This window comes from Phascolarctos cinereus, unplaced genomic scaffold (genome assembly GCF_003287225.1).
Source record: "Phascolarctos cinereus isolate Bilbo 61053 unplaced genomic scaffold, phaCin_HiC Scaffold_5;HRSCAF=322, whole genome shotgun sequence".
NCBI lineage: Eukaryota > Metazoa > Chordata > Mammalia > Diprotodontia > Phascolarctidae > Phascolarctos > Phascolarctos cinereus.
Genome location: NW_027555958.1, coordinates 383,521,843 through 383,536,492, shown reverse-complemented (window position 1 = coordinate 383,536,492; position 14,650 = coordinate 383,521,843). Strand labels below are relative to the sequence as shown.

General features: G+C 36.8%; 1 long non-coding RNA gene across 1 annotated transcript in view; it reads right to left on the bottom strand.

The window, feature by feature from the left end:
* Positions 1-4,049: 4,049 nt before the first annotated feature.
* The window catches only part of LOC144457816 (uncharacterized), a 58,576-nt gene continuing 47,975 nt past the window's right edge, over positions 4,050-14,650 (bottom strand). The window contains exon 2 of the long non-coding RNA XR_013487339.1: positions 4,050-4,357. This is a non-coding gene — a long non-coding RNA (uncharacterized LOC144457816). The remainder of the gene's footprint in view (positions 4,358-14,650) is intronic.

Genomic DNA, 14,650 nt, shown 5'->3' with positions numbered 1-14,650 from the left:
GGGGGTTGTGTTTTTTTTTTTTTGGTAAGGGTGCAGAAATGGTAAAGTCTTTGAAATTAACATTCATTCTAGGTGTAACATGCTACCTTGGATAAAAACAGCATTCAAAAACCAGAGAACAAGTGAACAGACTCTTGGTTCCATGAGTAGAATCTAATACCCTCTTAAGCCTTGGAAAATCAACATGAAATACATTCTAAATCACCAAGGGCAAGCCGTAGCACTGAAGACCTCCATCAAGCTCATTAAATATTCTCCATATAATCCATTGATTTCTTTATGGAAATCTAAAATGGTAATATTTCAAAAACAGTTGGAACTTTCAATGCCCTAACTATGGAATTATTATTCACCTGTATTCTTCAGGATCTTATTTAACTTCCCCACCATGACCTCTGGGTACAAGTCCAAATCGTAGAATACTTAGTGATTCACACATGGCCTCCAATGCCATAAGGGTCTTCCTTTGCTGCTCTGTTCAGATTTCTTGTTTTCAATGGAGAATGTGCACCCATATAATATGAAATATCTGTCAAAATTGGCGATGAAGTCATAACAGATTTACACATGTTTCTGAATATGTTGATTTTGGAAGTTTGCTTCCTCAGAGTTTTAATAACAGCTTAAGAGGAAGAAGGAACAAATGTTACATCCACAGGTCAGAAACTGTTCCTGTTCCTTGAGTACTTTTTAAAATGAAACTGATAACAAGGCAACATAAGATCACATATTTAGAGCTAGTAGGTGTTGGAGTGGATAAAGCCCTCTACCAGAAGGCAGGAAAACTGCCCTAACACTAACTAGTCATATGACCTTGGTATGTTCAATCATCTCTCTGAGTGTCACTTTCCTTACTTGTGAAATAAAGGTGTTGGATTAGATGATCTAGATAGTCTTTTCTAGTTTCAAAACAGAACTTTCATATTACTATTTGGAGCCAGTCTGATGGAATATACATGTTATGCTATGCATTAGATCCCACAAAAAAAGGGAATTCAAGACTAAAAGTGTACTTTTATTATCATAGGTAATTGATACATTATCGAAGCCTATGTCTCTTTATCTTTGTCTTGCACAGCAAAGTCTGAAACATGAGGACCTCTTCTTACCTCCCACCCAGCAAAAGGAAACAGGTGGAGCTACCCAAAACCATGGATAGTACTCCTGTAGAACAGCCATTTCATGCAGAATCAACACAGGTTCATTCCAGGGAAAGGGAACGGGAAGAGCTTAGGGAACCCCTGATAAAATGGGAAACAGGACAGAAAGGGTTTAAATCCCCACACATTCTCCCTAGATTCCTTTTTCTCTCTTCCAGAATAGAGTGGAAAATGGATCCCCACCGTCATGGCAGGAGCAGGAGTTAATCTACCAATTTACAGAGATTTCCTTCCTATAGCTCCTATGCATAGAGGCAGTCCCTGGAGGTCACGACCAGTATTGACATTTATCCCAAATTCTTTCTCAGTCAGGAAGACTGCCCCTATCAAGGCAATTCTTCCTTCTTCCTTCCTCTTCTGCCTTCACTTTGGTCACTACCTGAAGACTCATTACCTGTCAAAAGATATTCAGAATTAGTTCACTAACATCATTGCTGGTGTTGCCACAAACAAATGGATTGAGAAACTTACAAGTATTAAAGAGAACCAGTTTAAGAGTACTAAGATTATGACTTGATTATGACATGAATGTATCTGTGTGGTGTATTTATACGAAGAACTCTAACACAGAGGCTGTTAAAAATGTATTAGCACTTCAGTGGAACATGAATTTAAACCACTTCCAAAACACCACCCTGATACCTCATCAGGACATGGAGGTAACCCTGGCTAAGCCCTGCCACTGTGCCTGGTATGCAGAAAGCACTTAATAAATGCTTGTCAACTGACTAATAGACAGGGTCTATCAGACTGGAAAGGCTACAAGTACAGTCCTGGCAATCGATGGTCTACTGTCTAAGAAAGAGCCCATCTAAGTACTGAAAGGCTCACTGCCTGCAAGCCCACCTCTAGAAAATAAATATTTCGGCCATAGTGGTCCAGTAGACAAACATGAATGAATGGAGAAGGGAGTCACAAAACAATGGAACAAATAGGAAAGGCAAACACAAGGGGCTTTAGGGACAAATGTTGAGTCTGAACCTACTTCAGTGGCTCCACAATCTCATCAACATGGGGATTCCTTCCAACAAGGCAGATCACAACTTGTCTGTGCCTTTTTTTCCATCTCATGAATCTCATCCACATGCTTCCATAAATCCAATACAAGGCAGTTCACTCAATTTTCTAAGGTTCTTTATCTATATCTCCTGACCCTAGACAGCAATGGGACATGAAGGCTGTCTAAAAGAAACCCCCCACTCTGGAAACATGGTAAGCCCACCTGGTTTTCTAAGCATGCATCTCTCTGATGGCATGTTTTACAATCCTTCTGCACAATTCAAGATTGGTGATGTCTAGTAGCCTACTCATACCCACTATGCCTCATTTCATTACCCTCTAAGTGACCTTCAACTTAAGTTCTTTAAAGGCTATTTTATGACCCACGACCATACAGCATGACCAGAAGAATATGAGGGGTTTTTTTTTAAACATGGACCTGATCAAGCCTTATTCATTTATTATGCAGCTCATAATTTAACCTTTTTCATGTATTTTTGCCAACTTGACTTTTACAGTATGGGGGGAAAGGCACAATCAAACCAATTTTGGGTTATGTCTGCCATTAGCTGCATCCATAGGGAGGTGAAATATGCATAGTTTGCTTAACATTACTGTGAAACCACATTTAGACAGTCGTGGGAAAGCAAGAGCTGATACAGTGAAAGCACTGATATCCAACTACCATCACTAAGCAAAGCTTTAGGAAAACGATAGTGAACGATGATTCAGCTGTGCTATCAGAAGAATGATCATCATATCAACAAGTTCATATGAAATAAAAAGTCAACGAGCCTAAACAAAGTACTGTTTCTTACGGCTGCCCCACAAGGTCCATGTCCTTGATTGTTGCATCTCCCCTAGACCCTAGCACAGTGCTTCGAGTAATAGCAAATATTAAGTGTGATATGTGCTGAAGTTGACTTTTTTTATTAATTTATTTTTTAGTTTTCAACATTCACTTCCACAAGATGAGTTCCAACTTTTCTCCCCATCTCATCCCTCCCCCCACCCCAAGATGGCATGCATTCTGAATACCCCTTCCCCTAATCTGCCTTCCCTTCTATCTTTCCCTCCCCTTCTCTTATCCCCTTCTCCTTCAGTTTTCCTGTAGGGCAGGATAGATTTCTATACCTCATTTCCTATATGTCTTATTTCCCATTTGCATGTGAAAACAATTTTTTTAACATTTGTTTTTAAAATTTTGGGTTCCAAATTTTCTCCCTTCCTCCCTCCCCACTCACCCTCATCGAGAAAGCAATCAACTTGATACAAGTTATACATGTGCAGTCATGCAAAACACTTCCATAGTAGTCATGTTGTAAAAAACTAAGTATATTTCCCTTAATCCTCTCCTGCTCCCCATGTATTCTATTCTCTCTTTTGACCCTGTCCCTCCTTAGAAGTGTTTGCTTCTGATTACTTCCTCTCCCAGTCTGCCCTCCTCTCTATTATCCTCCTGCTCTCTTGTCCTCTTCCCCGCACCCTCATTTTCCCGTAGGGTAAGATAGATTTCCATACCCAATTGAGTGTGTATGTTATTTCCTCTGAAGCTGACATTTCTTAGTCACAGATAAGTAGCAGCATTAATTCCTCATTTTACCAATGAGGAAACTGAGACAAAATGACTTGCCCAAGGTCATGCATATATACCCTCAAGAACACTAACTGGAAAGTTGTAGACTCAAGACTGGGACCCAAGTATTCTGTCTCCAAGTCTTTCCATTATCCCATTTGCCTCCCAGAGACAATGTTATAATATATAACAAGTGAGCAACTGACTTCTTCTTAGAAGAAAGAACTCCACTTGGAGTACCACCCATTTAAACTAGTAGCCACCAAAAATATTGGAAGTCATATTGAAATCCCATAGAAAATTTGGCAACATAGGAATTTATATTAATAATTTATTCAGTTTCATTTATGAGACACATGTAAGATTACATCTTTAGGTCTAATACATTCACTTAAATACTTTATTACTATTGGCTCAGAGCCCTAATTGACTGTGACAGTTCACCATGGTGGTTACTTCATTGATGTCGATTCTTGGTTCCTTGGGTACTCATTATGTGATGTGGAGTTTATTTCTTCTTCCTCTAGGCTCTTGGTCATTCTCCTGCTTATGAATCCCTCCACCAGAAAGAACAGATGGAATGGACCGGATCAGCCCATTTTGTGGTACAGTCAATTGTTGACTAAAAGAGAAAAATAACAATAAGGACAATCCAACACAGAAATTAATACAACAGTCATTAGGCTTAGAAGGTTCTGTGTGAGTTTAACAAACTCAGGTGAGGGCAGCAGTTTGGCCTTTACAACTATGCCTTTTTTTTTGGTTTGTGTTAAAATGGGTTTGCTTTTTATGTACACCCAGCCCACTGGGAGAAGTGGTTTGGAAGCATGCTAAGTGTCTGTGGGAAGCCAGCCTGAGAGTATAAATTCAATATGGAGAGAATGAAACTAACATAGACAACAATGAGAATTTGGAATTGTCTCTGGATTTCATTTATCCATGTGATCCCTCTTCCCCATTACTTTATAAGTTTCTGAATGAGAAGCAAAAAGACTCCTTGATTTGTCAGGTTTAGAGTTCTCTCCCTCAAAGCACTAGGGAATTTAACTCAGAATTAAATTAAGGCTTACTGAATTGAAATGAGGTTATGACTCACTTTCTCTTAAACACAAATTAGTTTCTTACCATCTCTGCAGAAATCTGACCATATCGTTTTTTTACAGAATCAATGTTTTGAGGAGTCAGAAAGGATCAGAAGTAAACAGCCCCTATAAGTTGTAGTCTAATGTTTAATGGATTGGGGATTAAAGACACAAGTACCTAGCAAATAACATAGATTAGCTAGAAGGGGAATTGTCTACCTAAAAACTTCCTGAATAGGAAATTTTCTTGAATCTTGTGTTCAGAGCTCTAGGTCCTCATCATTTGCGGAGGACTCTTTTTTTTTCCTGTTTCCCTTCTGAAAAGCTTTTAGTAACTAGGCTTTGAAACCCCTATCAGTGTTCTAAGTACTAAGTATGTCTCTTCCCTCTGAGCATGCTCCATGAAGATGGACAAACTCAGACAAAGATTAGTTGATGAAATTGGGAAGGTTTAGCTTGGAGAAGGTTTAAGAGGGACACTGGTTATCCAAGTTTTGGAAGAGCTATTGTGTGGAAGGGGGGAAGATTAGAATTTCTTGGGTTGGCCCTGATGGGCAGACACGAGACCAATGTATAGAAGTAGCAAGGAGGTAATTTTCCCATTACATAATGAAAAAATTACAACTACAGCTGTCCAAAAGTGGGACGAGCTCTTTTAGGAGGTAGTAAGTGGCCCGTCATTGATGTTTTCTGAGTGTAGGCTGAATTACCACTTATCAGAGGTGTCGTAGAAATGATTTCAATTTCATATACAGGTTTCCCCTCTGAAGACCATAAAGTGCTGGGACTCTGTGATTCATAAGATCATGTCTTATGATAGCTATGAAACATTTGTTTGTAGAAGAAAATAAAGATGAGAAGCAACATGGAATAGTGGATAAAGAGACAACTTCAGAGTCAAGAATACCTCTGTTCAAGTCTTCTCTCTGACCATAAGCATGTCTACATGGTATGTTAGGTGTGTTCAAGTCCACTCTAAGGTGCTGACTGAGCAGGGTCAGGGCTGGGCAGAAGCCAGAATCCCTCAGGAGATAAAGGCAACTCTCAAAGTCTCTAATGACCCTTTTGCTGTAGGTACTCTGCTACTTCTGCTTTCTTCCTTTAATTTACCTCTCCCACTTTCTGAGGTTCTGGCATAGGAAGAAGAGGAGGGACTCTACAATCCTCTTCTGGGCTCTTTCCACAGGGCTGCTTCATCTGATCTGACAGCCCTTCAGATTCAAGAATCAAATTCCTGTCAGGTCCCTAAGCTGTCTCCCTTCCTCCCTTTTCCACTCTAGAAGCCCTCCCACTCCTGCTCAGTGGTTAAATTTGACAATTCCAATGACAAACAATAACTTCTGAAAGCAACTAGGAGAAAGACCTTCAAATACTATAAAGGAAAGGAAATTAAAATAATACAAGACTATTCTGGACCCACTAGAAGCCAGAAAAGAGAAAATAATAATATATTTCAAAAAGCAAAGGAACCCTAGGGAAAACCCAAAATGTTGTGCCCTGCCAACCCAAACCTAACCATCAATGAAGAAAGACAGTTGTTCAATAAGAGAGAGATATCTGAAGCACTCCTATAAAAAACAGATTGAGCAGATTATTTGATTTGCAAATATCTCAAACAGTAGAAACTCAAGAATGGCAAATAAATGCAACTACTAAGTAACAAAAATTATACACAGTAACAAAATAGGCTACCTGGTCTCTAGAAATACTTAAAAGAAAAAAAAACTAGAAAGAGGAAGTCAAATATGAGGTTTAAAAAAACAGGAAACACATATGCAAAAACTACATAAATGCAACTAAAAGCCACTGTTTATAGAAATAAAGACAGTCCCAAATTATTGGGAAAATAGTAATTGCTCATGAGCAAGACAAGTCAATACAGTAATAATAATACTTAAATTAATTTACCTATTTATTGTTACACCAATCAAACCACCAAAGAATTACTTTATGGAACTAGAGAAAAGAATAATGAGAGAAAGAATAACAATGAAATTCATAAGTAGATTAAAAATATCAAGAATTTAAAGGAAATAATTTTAAAAGTAGACACAAAGGTGGCCTAGCAATAACAGATTTCAAAATATACTACAGATTCTCAACACAATTTAGTATTGGTTAGAAAAAAATTAGAGATCAATCAGTGGAACAGATTAGATATACAACATAGAGAAGCAAATGAAATTAGTTGTTTAGTGTCTGATAAACACAGAGACCCCCAGCTACTAGGATAAGGAATCACTACTTGATAAAAACTGCTGGGAAAATTGGACAGCAGAAATTAAATTTATACCACCATCTCACACCTTATGTCAAAATAAACTCTAAATGCATACATGACCTAGATATAAAAAGTCACATCATAAACAGATTAGAGAAATATTAGAAAAATTATCTATCAGATCTATAGGTAGAAGAAAAGCTCATAATCAGACAAAGGATAGAGAGGATCACAGAAAACAAAATGGATAATTTTGGTTAAATCAAATATAAAAGTTTCTACAAAAACGAATCTAATGAAGCTAAAATTGGAAGGGAAACAACTGGGAAAAGCCTTTGCAACAAGTTTCTCTGATAAAGGTCTCATTTCATATATACACATACACTTATCTACACATATATATATATGCATGCATATGTGTGTATATGTGTGTAGGGATGTGTGTGTGTGTGTGTGTGTAACTGATTCAAATTTATAAGAATAAGGACCATTTCCCAATAGAAAAAATGGTTTAAGGTTATGGACAATTCTTAAAAGAAGAATCCCTATGTATATGGGGTTGTATATGTATGTATGGCTATGTATAGCCATAAGAAAAAGTGTTTCAAGTCACTAATAGAGAAATGAACATTAAAGAAATTCTTTATATATACATATACATATATATATGTGTGTATATATATATATGTATGTATGTATGTATACAAGTATTTATAGCAGCTTTTTTTGTCATTTCAAAAAACCAGAAACTAAGGAAATGTCCATCAGCTGAGGAATAACCAAATAAACTAAAGTATATGAATGTGAAGGAAAAAATTGTGCTATAAGAAATGAGGAAACAGATCAACCCAGTACTTAGGACAGTGCCTGGAACATAGTAAGTGCTTAATAAATGTTTATCGAATTGAATTAAATTTCAAAGAGGTATGAACTGATGCAAAATGAAGTAAGCAGAACAGAATATTTATTCCATAATATCAATATTAATAAAAGTGAACAATTTTGAAGACTTTTGTAAAATGATGAAGAATATGAAGAATGAAATGAACAAATGAACAAAACCAAGAAAACCATTTATACAATAACACCGTAAGGACAAACAACTTGGAAAGCTGTAAGAACAATGATCAATACAATGACCATCCCTTCCAGAGTTTAGGATTAATAAGAATAAGAATTGTGTTTTATGATTATGTTCCTAATTGATTTACTTGTCAGGTAGGTTATAGTGAGGATTCCAGCATTTAGCATAGTGCCTAGTACATAGTAGGTACTTAATAAATGCTTGCTGATTGATTGAGTTTGGTGTCTAAGTTGGACTAGATGGTTGCTAAGGCCCCCTTCAACTCTTCAATTCTATGATTCTGTAATCCAGAGATTTTCAAAACAAGAAGAAGAGAGGGGAATAATCTTTAAACTCCAAGGTACTGAGCTTGACCTCAATTCCTGGGAAAATCCTAGAAAAAAATATTAAAGAAATGGTATGTGAGCATTTCAAAAGGAAATTAGAGATCACCAAGAGCTAACATAGGTTTATCAAGACTATATCATGCCAGGCTAACCTAATTTTTTTTGAGTCAGCTGATCAGAAGAAAGTTATAGATAGAATATACCTAAATTTCAGTGAGGAATTTGATAAAGTCTCTCATGCTATTCTTTTGGAAAAGATGGAGAGGTGTATATCAGATGAAAATAGAGCTGGGTAAATTAAGAACTAATTGAGTAACCAGGACCAAAGAGAATTAATGTTAACATTAAGAGAGGTCTGTAAAATCTCATCTTTTCTTGACCCTTTTCAAAATTTTTATCATTGACTTGAATATAAATATGTAAACAAGCCTCATGGATCTGGAGTATAAACTCATTTATCATCTTATGTAGTAGAAAGATTTAATATGAACTGATAAAAAGGAAAATAAGCAGAGCTAGAAAACAACATATGTAAAAACTACAACAATTTGAATGGAATGAATAAAATCTGTAGTTGCAATTATAATGCCAAGGTTGGCCTTGAAGAAAGAAAAAAATTAATCTCCCTCTCTTCTTTGCAGAAATGGGGAACTTTTCAATTTTAATGAGAATAAACTATACCCTTGGTAAAGGAATGAGAAGGGAATAGTTGAGTTTCTACAAACAATATTCTAAAACAGACCAACTTTTTGTTTATTTTAACTTTATCTCATTTTTCATGCCTTTTATTTTTACAACACATTCATTTTGAAATGTATCCTTCCTTTTCCCTTACTCAGTGAGCTGTCCCTTTAAAAAAAAAATTAAGAAAAAGAAGGGGGGGAATTCAAAACTAACTAGTTCAGCAGAACTAACCAACACACTGGCCCAGTTTGACAGTATTTAAAATATTCCACATTAAAAGCCCCCCCCACCTTTGCAATGAAAGGGAGAAGACATATTTTCTTAATATTTCTCCAGAATAAAGGTTAATAATTATAATTAGTCAACTTTCAGAGGTTTTGCTACTGCTGTTGTTCTTTCCATTTACACTGCTGAACAGTGCTTCTCTGGTTCTGTTTACTTCATTCTGATTTAAGTCATACAAGTGTTCCCAGGGTTTTCTGAAATCTCCACACTCACTGTTTCTTACTGTGTAATAATATTCTATTTCATTCTCATACCATAATTTGTTTAGCCATTCTCCAACTTAGATCATCTATTTTGATTTCTGGTCTCTATTATTTGGGAAAAACAAGTGCTACTATGAATATTTTGCTGAACATAGGAACTTTCTATCTTTCACCACCTAGCAGTGGGATCTCTGGATTAAAGGGTATGAATATTTTACCTACTTTTAAAAATAGTAATCCAAATTGCTTTCCAGAATAGACTAATTCAGAACTCCACCTATGGTGTGCTGATGCACCTATCTTTCCCCAGCTCCTCAAAGTGAATTTTCATCTTGCCATCTTTGCCAGTTTGTGAATTGAAACCTCAGATTGTTTTATTATTTCATTTACTATTAGTAATTTGGAATAATATCTCATGTGGTAGTTAATTATTCTTTTGATAAATGCTTATTCATATTCATAGCTTTTAGTTAGACAATTTCAATAGACCAATTAGTGCCTCTGCCTTGGGTCTATCTCCATTATAATCCACCTGCCACCCTGTTGCAAAGTTGTTGGTTTTTTCCCAGCCATTGATCTGATCTTTTATCCAATATACTCTACACCATAAAGCTGGGTCACACTCTTCCACCAATATGCAAAGTGAGCATGAGGAAGAGTGAGCACACAGAGAAACCTAGCAGGGAAATACATGAATGTGGAAATGCATGTGCCTAGAACAACTCAATCGGTTCCTTCAGGAACAGTCTGCACCACACAAAGTCACTTCTTTGCTAGCTATTCACCTTCTGATCCCGACAACTAGGCAAAGAACACTCCTCTTCTGCTAAAAACAAGCATCTCACTCTTTTAATAATGTGCCATTTCTTTAAGCCAAAGAACTACCAAACTCCCAATACCTTCAAAGAACAGGAGATTTTGCTATGTCCAATCTGCTCCAAGACTCTTCTCACAGCAAAGCAGAGACAAAGCCTGTTTCTGTTTCTCCCTCAAGCCAGAGGGGCCAGGAGATAGCAATAGATATCCCCCAGAGGTTTCTCCTCTCTCAGCCTTTAGATGGCATTAGAGGGCAGTAAGACCTAACTGTTTCATTCAGCAACAGAATTGTGGTTTCTTCTAATGAGATTCCAGCAAGTTGATAGACTTTCTCCAGGCAATCATCAAAGAAATATCTCTCTTCCAATCAGCAAGTTCCCATCAAAGCAGCTGTCACAGTTAGAAACCTATGTTTTCTGTCCCAGTTTCTAGAGGCACCTTCTATGCTCAACTTACTCTCCTGTTTTGTCTATCCCTTCCTGTAGCTTCTTCTCAGGATCTTCTCTGGCTTCCTATATCTTCCAGTTCCTCAAGTCAGTCTCCTGGTAGTCAGCAATGTATATCATTACCTTTGAAAACTCAAGAAATCCATGTTTTTGTCAAGTATGAATCCAACAAATCTTATATAATCTTCCCTTAATACCCAGTTATTTGATTTATAATTTGGTCAGTTATAATCTTTAAAACTTTAAAAACATACAAATAACTTGATGGACCACAATGTCTTGTAGCCCTCACTACCTCAGTCATTGCTCTACCTTCAAACAGCTCCTCTCTTGGTACATTCATCTGAGGGGCAGTTCTCTGTCCTCAGAACACTGTCTCTCAACCATCTTATCTGAAAGATTGTTTCTCTTCAAATTGCTACACAAATGCTCCTTTCTGCCCTTTTCAGGAACCATAGAATCATAAATCATAGGATTATAGATTTAGAACTAAAATTGAGTCTAAAGCTGTCCACATACCAAACACATAAGAAACACATACACATATGAGAGAGTCAGTATCCTAAGTAAGAAAAACCCTCCTAATAATTAGAACTATACAAAAATGTAATGGCCTTCTTTCTCACAGGCATCTTTCAAGAGAAAGCTCGATGACTACTTCTTGGACTGCTATGGAAGCTAGATAATGTCCAATGTTCCTCCTAATTCTGAGTTTCTGTGATTCTGTGAGTCTATCATTTACAAAGTATATGACTTTTAGATAAACCACTTATCTGCTGAGCCTCAGTTTGTCCAACTGTAAATTGGGACCACTTGCTCTGCCTTCCTTATGGGTATTATTGTGTGTAAAGGCCTTTATAAACTATAAAGTACCATATAAATATAAGCTATTCCATCCACTGTCATTAGCAGCAGCAGCAGCATTGTAATATCAAAAGTTTCTTAGTCTAGATTTTACTTCTTCATCAATAGGACATAAGGACTTTCTTCTCCCCTCAGATTTTTCTCATGAATGGAAAAATAAATTTTAATAGTTCCATGTTTATGAGAGCTTGAATAATGTCATCTCTGTACCTTTCACTTTGCTTTTTAGGGGTATCTGTGTATCCTTTTCCTTCACAATCAGGTAGTGAGGTCTTGTCCTTGAAAGTGAAGGACAAGAGCAACAAATGATTCCCTTGAACATTGTGCCTTTCTAATATAAACAAGGTTAAGACACTATTTTTAATTCTCCTTAAGTATGTTTTAGGGAGAAGACCTAAGGAGAAAATAGTCAGCCATAAAACTCAAAGGCTATTATCTAAATCCACTTCTCCTCAGCCTTTGTAATTCTTTGAAAAACAGGTCATATAATGGGAGCTGGAATTAAGACTGGGCTTTTTCAGTAATCTAGTAGTAATGACCAAAGTCATGTCGCATTCTCTCAAAACAAAGGAAAGGTGAATGGATGTCAGACTCTCTGAGGACAAAATTCATAAATCCAAGGAACTAGAAAAATTCCTTAATCATTTCTTTTCCTTTAAAAAAATGAATGCTGACGAGCAAGAGTCAGGTGACCTTGGTTGTGCAAGAATAAACTACAAACCTTCCTGGGAACTCTAATCAAGTCTTCTAATTTCTCTGCTCCTAAGATTGAAGGCAATAATCTGGAAAACAATAACATTGGGTCACAATCTATGCAGTCTCTCCCTATGAGACTGATTGTGGTGAGAATTAATGAAATAATGTCTGGGAAGTGATAAGAGTGATTTGGAGGGAAGACAAAAATTCAAGATGATTCTTTTACGTGAATGAATCTGAGAACAAATAACTTAAAAATAAATTATTATGGGCAGTTAGGTAGTTCAGTGGATAAAATGTCAGGCCAGAAGTCAGGAAGACCCGAGTTAAAATCTGGCCTCAGACATGTACTAGCTCTGTAACCCTGGGAAAGTCATTTAACCTCTGTTTGCCTCAGTTTCTTCATCTGCAAAATGGGGATAACAATAGCACCTATCTCCCAGGGTTGCTGTGAGGGCCAAATGAGATAATAATTGTAAAGTGCTTATCACAGTGCCTGACACATAGTAAGCACAAGATAAATGTTAGTTATTATTACTGTCACTGTTATGAAATGTAATTCTGGGGGAACAGTCCCTGACAAAACAGCAAATGAAAAATAATGGTATCACTTTAAATTCTAGGACCATAAAATACGGTTTTACAAAATTAGTTTTTCTTAGGGATCTCAAAGTTCCCTTAATTTATGTCCCAGAGAATTTCACCTTGAACCCAAGAGAAGGTGGTGCTTGGGCAATAGCTTATAGCAATGACAAAGCCTGTTTGTACTGGGAGGTTCCTAAGGAATTCCACAAGCCTGACAGTAGATGCTGCCTCACTGAGCTGAAGTTCTTCAGCCTCTTCTGCCTATGAGGGACAAGAAGCATTTCTGCCCTTCCGTCAATTTTTTATCCATGTAACAAAACTCAACACCGACCTGGTTGCTTAGCCTAATAACAATAAAAATAACTAATGTTTACATAGCACTTTAAGATTTGTGAGGCGCTTTTTACATAAATCATCTCATTTTACCATCACAGCAACCCTGAGAGGTAGGCAGTATTATTACCCATATACTCAATGTGAAGAAACTGAGGCAAGAGAGCTTGTGATTTAGCATGTTTTGTACATCCAGTATCTAAGGCAGGATTTGAATATGGTCTTCCTGACTCCAAGTCAACATTCTATCCACTATGCCACCTAGTTGCCTTTTACAATTCACTACTGGTTACCTTTTTTTTTTTTTACCCAGCAGTGTGCTGGTAAATATTTAACAAGTAGCTAATGAGTTTAATCTGTATTATTAACATTTTCTCTCTCACTTTCTGAAGTCTAGACAATCAATAAGACAGTAAGTCAAGCCCTAATATGTAGTATTTGCCAATTTCCAAGTGTAAAGGCTTACACTGAACATTAACAATGGGCTCCTCGCTGGATCTAGCACACCCTGGTCCATTCCTGTCATGTCATTAGTACAGAAAACTCCCTGAGAGGAATCTCCCTCCACCAAAGGCCTTTTACCCAATTTCTGGTGTTTGAGACTTTCCTGGGACACAGAGAGATTAAACAACCAGCCCAGGGAAATAGAGCCAGTAGACGTCAAAGACAAAACTTGAAATCAGATCTTTCTGACTCTAAGGCCAGCTTTCTCTCTATCCACTGAATTACCCCATACTGTCTCTCACTGGTGACATTAATCACCTTATTTTCTGATATGAATATAAATATTCTGAATACTGGGAAGAGCTCTAGCACCCCCTGAAACAAACTACTCACTTTTACTCCTATAGCATTACAGATAAAAATAGCTTACATTTATTATGCACTTTACATGCATTATTTCATTTGATTCTCTTGTTAGTTCTATGAGGGGGTTGGGGAGGAGGGGTTAAGGGGAAGTGTCTTAGTCTTGGAAACAATCGTCCCCACCCTAGAGCTAATTCTGCACATAGAGGAGACTTCAGTTTAATGTTTGTTAAATTAAACAATCCTATAACGTAATAATTATACAATATGATAATAGAGACTTCAATTTCATGTTTGTTGAATTGAACAACCCTATATATAATCAATAATTGTACTAGCCCCCATTGTTTATACAGGATGTCCCAAAAGTCTTAGTGCAGTTTTCAGCTTTGACTTTTAGAACACCTTGTATTATGCTTTATATAAATGTATATATTGCATATTATACATATAAAATGCACTGGGATCTACAAATCTCTTTCC